Source organism: Sorghum bicolor, chromosome 6 (genome assembly GCF_000003195.3).
Source record: "Sorghum bicolor cultivar BTx623 chromosome 6, Sorghum_bicolor_NCBIv3, whole genome shotgun sequence".
Lineage (NCBI taxonomy): Eukaryota > Viridiplantae > Streptophyta > Magnoliopsida > Poales > Poaceae > Sorghum > Sorghum bicolor.
This window is the reverse complement of record NC_012875.2, coordinates 17,702,687-17,709,143: the sequence shown is the minus strand read 5'-3', so window position 1 is coordinate 17,709,143 and position 6,457 is coordinate 17,702,687.

Below are 6,457 nucleotides of genomic sequence, written 5' to 3'. Positions count from 1 at the left end.
TGCATGTATAATTGAGAACATTATATCTAACTCTTCATACAGGGATAAGTGTCACATAAAGGATATATGAAATAATAATAGTGACAAGGATAACTAATCTGATCTAGCCACATAATAAATATGATAAGCACCTCCATTAGATACTCTAGAAAGTCATTAGCATGGTATTAGAACGAACTACAAGAATATTCCCTAAGTTATTCTTAACTATATTGTCTAGCATTATCATAGTTAGTGCAAGCGTACTTAGCAATCATTGTGAGACATGACTACACCCATGCATAGTGATATTAGCAAGAAATATGAGAAACATAGCAATCACACCCCTGTAATAATGTTGCTCTGCCAGCCCAATACACGAGAGCGGGACTATATAAGAATCAATGAAGCTGTCACTATCACGAACCAGCCCACGATCTGGCATATTGGGTACAATCGCAGATAAATACGGTATAAGCACCACGCCTACACAATATCTATCATTTACCCATGGATCCGATGGATAAGCGCTATACGATCCTAAGCATGTATATAGATCCAATCTAACTAAGCCAAGTACATAACTATGATAAACTAAGAACAATATAATCTTGAATATAAGCAAGTAGAGCAAAGTCGTAAGCAATATATTGAAGTAGTCATATTCATAATATTGAAGAACAAAGATAATTAGAAAGCAATTAGAAGCACAATTAGAGAATTACCAAGAATCCTCTTGACAGATCCGGAAACCAATCGAAGATTGACTCCTTCTAGTTCTAATCCTATGTAGCTATGCTAATCTAGATATCTAATTGATGTGGTGGCTCTAATCTTGATCAGAGGCTTCTTCTCCCTTGATGGAACAATGAATTAGGGTTGAGAGGCTCTCTCCTCTAGGGGCCAGGGGGTCTGGTTTTATAGTCCCTCCAAGTGAATATGGGCCCTTGGATCAAACCAACATAGATTGTATGGTTTAGATTCATCCTTTAGGTCGGTGGAGATCTTCCGCAAAGCAGAGTCCTGATTGGACACAGGAGGTGGGCGGGCGCCCAGTAGGACAGGGCGGGCGCCCTGCCTCTGGCCCCGTTTCGCCTCCGCTTCGGTCTCGTGGCTTCTGGAGTCTTCTAGATGTAAGATAATTGCGCAGCATGTTAATATCTTTACGTAATCCCGACGTGTGGGCCTTTCTTCCGTATTTCCTGATAACCCCCTGCAGAAATAGACAAACACCAAAACTCGTGGAATTCTGTCAGATAAAACCCTAAGTCTGGATGTTGATTTCATTTGGATCCGTTTCTTTATTTATTTGATAATTAAATTTGATACTTAAGGACCGTCAACAAACTCCCCTAAGCTTACCTCTTGCTCGTCCCTGAGCAAGGATAGACTTAGCTATGGATCATAAGTTGTTGCAATATCTTTAAAAATTTGACGGTACACATGCTTTTAAATAAGATCTCATCTCTAAGTTAGAGTAAACTGTCAAGACTTAAAACTTACTTACTTTACCTTCACCATGGGACTTGTAACTGTCACTTCTGTCTTGAGTGGTTAAAAGATAGAACAGTCTAGTCAAGTGCCATGTCTCTTATTCTTGATCAGCTATAGCTCTGAGGTTTTTGCAGATTTTCAAATAAAACTCAGAGATTCCTTGTATGATTCTCTCAGGTCTCTCTTTTGTGGTATTTTTGGATCCTTTCCAAGGCAGTGATGGTATATGCCTTCTCTCAAGATATGTGGTATTTGTGGTATGAGGCATAGTGACATTGCCCTCTCTCTCACCCTACTCTAATAAGGCTTTAATATCTGGAGCTCATAGGTGGGAGAAAAAGTATACATACTTACAAGACATTTATTGCATAGTCAAACCATGGATCCAAAGTAACAAGTCAATAAGTTTAATCAAGATGTGCATGTGTGGCGAATGAATGGTGTATGGTGATGATGGTGATAACAATGGTGAAAACAATGGAGGTGGAAATCTAATTCTACTTTGCTTTTTTGAGGGGTTACATACCTTCCTTGCTTTTTGAAACTTTATGAGGAGAATGAGATTCTCTATCTTTTTCTTGTCTCTCAGGTGGGTATCTTGTACCCCTAATTCTACTGTCGGACACTTGTCCATTTTTACCTCTCGTCTCACTTTTTCTTTTCTTTCGAGGTTCCGAACACTTGCTCCTTTTTATTTCCTCGTATCTCTCTCTTTTTTTTCAGAGCATTCATCTCTTGAGATAATATAGCAAGTGGTAGTAACAAGATAACTTGAGCATTTATTTCATAAGGGGAAAACAGAAATATTTTTGGTTATTCTCTCCCGGATTAGGAGTAGAATATTTTTGGGTAATTTTGGAGATGGAATGGGTGGATATATGTGGATGGTACTTCCGGAGTAGAAGTAGCATATATGAGTGAACATGCAAGTGAAATCTTGATTTAACCACATGACAAGCTCCTAAGGGTCTACACAGCTTGACCACACTCAATGCTCATAAGCAGTAAATAATAAATGTGTGGCTCAAAGTCTAGCAAGCATGTATATATGGCTGTGGTAGGAATTTAAACTCTCATCATACAGGAACTCATCATGCAACATTTTAAAGATTTTCAAAGATAAAATTCTCCAGAATTCTAGCATCTCTAGGAACAGATAAACAGCAGCTCAACCTTCCCATATCATATCTGTTAACAACTTAGACTTCAGATCAAGTTTTCATCCCACAAGTTTAGGTCTAGAGCAAGCTTTAAATTATAACAGTTATATCTAAACTTGAGAGAGAACTTAAAATTTGCAAATTAGGCAGAGCAACTATTTATCATATCCATGCTTAAGTTTTATTTAGATACAGATTAGCATAGCCACTTTATTTATTTATTAAACACACTAAGCAAAAGACATATAAGCATAAAATCTTTATTTGGTTTTTTCATAGTTTATGTATTTTAATATTCTAAAATAATATAAGTATAAAGATAGATAGAAATACTTATCAAGATAAATGGGGGTGCTCTCCCCCAAGCTGAATTTTGACGTAATTTCTCTGGACGTAGCTAGCAGGTGGCAGAGGTGTATTTGAAAGTCGGCAGCATTCTGACAGCGATTAGAATGTCCTCCGTCTGCTAGTCTTCTTAAATTCTGTGGAGCTCAAATAGACAACAAAGCTTGTGGAACTGATTAAGTGTTAGCATAAATATCTAGCCTTTATCGTGTTGAGACTCCTTAATAAATATTACTCCCTATTTTTATATATATATTTTTTGTTTTTATAAAGCAGAAAAAATATTTATTTTATTTTTATGCCACCACACTGAATGTACTTATGGGTTTTATGCCACTCGTCTACTCACATGGGGCTTACAGTTTTTTCACATTTTTATTTTCTTTTTAAGATAGTATGAACATGATTAATTAAGTAAACTATTTGAAATAATTGAAAGGGAAAGGATAACTACCAAGTTTACCTCTTGGCAAGGCGTTCGGTGTTTTTAAGTCCTCCGAACGGGACTCTCCAATTTCTTAATCGTCCTGAGGTTCGTTGGGTGGCGTAGTCCGTACTTCCGGCAGCGCCTCCTCTTCATGTATAGTTATCTTCATTTTCCATACCTGACTCGGTGCTTCAATCTCCTCTGGATAATTCTGTTTAAACTCAACGTCTTCTGATCTTACAACTTCTCCTTCATAGTCTGCCCATCCGTCCTTGATGATCTGCCTCCTCTGGTTGCGGTTGCATCTCTTTCTGACCTGCTTAGATTCTTCAATGATATAGTTAGGGTCAGTAAAATAATGGCGTACCTTCTCTGAGGGGAAATGCATATGGACTTCTCCGGTTCCAATGTAGATAATTGCTTTAACGGTGCTGAGGAACGGTCTTCCAAGGATGATGGGTGGATCATACTCGTCTTCTCCCATGTCAACAACTTGAAAGTCTGTGTAGACAAAGTAATCGTCTATTTTGACTGGGACATCAGTTACTATTCCTTTAACTTCTCGAAATGTCTCATCTGCCATCTGGAGCTGAATGTATGTTGGTCTTAGTGGCATGGTCCCGAACAAGAGCCGATAGGTGACTACGGCCATTATGTTGACGCCCGATCCGGTGTCGCAAAACGTCTTGTAGAAGTTGTATCCATTTATGGAGCAGTAAATGCTTGGCATTCCTGGGTCGTCCTTCTTGGTCAAAAATGGTGACTTAAGTTGATGATCTTGGCCTCCATGGACTACAGTGACCATCTTAGCTGACTCGGTCCATACTTGCTTGTTCCTGTTTCTCCTGTTGGTCCTCTTCCTTGATTTACGTCTGGATTGATCTTGAATTTGTGTAGTCTTGTTCTTGAAGAAAAATGTTTCCTTCCTCCCTTTGACGTAGAAACTGATCTTGGCAGCACTAGCGTAGATGATAGCTCCCGTGGTGTTCAAGAATGGCCTCCCTAGGATGATAGGTGCTCTCTCATCATTTTCGGTCTCTACCACTACGAAGTCTGCTGGGGCATATAAGGTACCAACTCGGACACAAAGGTTCTTCACTATTCCTTTTGGAAAAGTTATCGTCTGATCTGCAAACTGCAAACACATGGTTGTTTCTAGTAAAGGATATGTAAAGAATTTTTCATAGAGTACCCTGGGTATAATGTTGACACTAGAGGCAAAGTCGCAGAGTGCTTCTGGAACGTCCACCATGCCGATGGAGATCGGGATGACGGGGCGTCCTGGATCGCCTCTCTTGACCGGCAGAAGGTCAGTAGAGAATTCATTGACGGGGTTACTCCAATTACCTGCATCAAACATGTCTACAAGATTTGCAGATTCTAATCCTTCCGGTTGTGATGGTATACCGGGGTTAGTAGTACGAACAGCAGCAGCTATTTGATTTAACTGAGATTCAATCATTTTATTAAAGCTAATTTGATTCTTGATGGCAGTAGAGAAATTATCCATTCTATTATTTATATTTTCTAGCATTTTATAATTAGATGCCAATTTCTTAGATAGGTTATCCATTAGTTTTCCTTGATTAGACACTAACTCTCTCAAAGGTGGAAAATTATTATTGTTGTTGTAAGAATTGTTACCTTGATAATTACCTGAGTAGTTAGGCCTCTGTTGATTCCAACCTTGATTTTGTTGAGGACAGTTGTAGTAGTAGTTGTTGTTGTTGATGTAGTTTACATCCTCAAGTATCTCAGGGCAGTGGTTGCCTGAGTGTCCAGTGTCTCCACACTCCTCACAAGTCATGTGAGAGTCGTAGATGTGCATAACTTCCTTCTTGTCTCCAGCTCTATCGTCGAGCTTCTTCATGAGCAGGTCTAGCTTTGCAGACAGTATGTCTACCTCCTTCAGCTGATGCATTCCTCCACCTCTCTTGCGTGTCTGGGTCCTCTCTTCATTCCAGCTTTGATTGGACGCCATCTTCTCCACAAGAGCTGTGGCTTGTGGTATAGTAAGTGATAAGAATGCTCCTCCAGCTGCAGCATCCATGGTCTCTCGGGCACTGTTGCCGAGTCCATGATAGAATGTCTGCATCAATAGCCAACTCTCCATTCCATGATGGGGACATTCTAGGATGTAGTCTTGAAAGCGCTCCCATGATTCTGGAACAGATTCATCATTTTGTTGCTGAAAACTTGTAATCTTCCCACGGAGAGCATTGGTCTTGCCCATGGGAAAGAACTTAGCCAGGAAGTTTGTTGAGCAGAGTACCCACGTAGTATTCTTCTCCTTTGTAGCGTAGAACCACTGCTTCGCTCTTCCTAACAGTGAGAATGGGAAGAGGCGAAGTAGTATAGCGTCTTTGGAAACTCCTTGTGTGGTGAATGTGTTGCAAATCTCCAGGAAGTGTTGTAAATGAGCACTAGCATCTTCGTGAGCCTTCCCACAGAACTGGTTGGATTGCACCATGTTGGTAAGTCTAGGCTTGAGCTCAAAGTTGCCATCGATCTCTGCAGCAGGTCCAGTGCGGATGTTGTCCGTAGTGGGAGCGGAGAACTCGCGGATCGATTTGTTCGCCATGGCTTCGAACTCTGAAGACAAGTTCCGGTGATCTTCTTGATTGGATGAAGCTTCTTCGTGAAGTGTTGATGATCTCTTCTTGAGCTTGGCCCTTGTTGACGGTCCTTAATGCTCACAATTAACCATCAATTAATGATAGAAAAGGATCCAAATGCAACCAACACCTAGAGTTAGGGTTTTATCTGACAGAATTCCACGAGTTTTGGTGTTTGTGTATTTCTGCAGGGGGTTATCAGGAAATATGGAAGAAAGGCCCACACGTCTGGTTTACATAGAGATATTAACGTGTCGCGCAATTTTCTATCATCTAGAAGACTCCAGAAGCCACGGGACCGAAGCGGAGGCCGAGAGGGCTCAGGCACTGGGCGCCCGCCCTAGTCCTGAGGGCGCCCGCCCTCCCCCCTGGACCAATCAGGGTGAAGTTCGGGGATCATGCTCCACCGACCTAAAGGATCAAGGAAAACCGTGTGA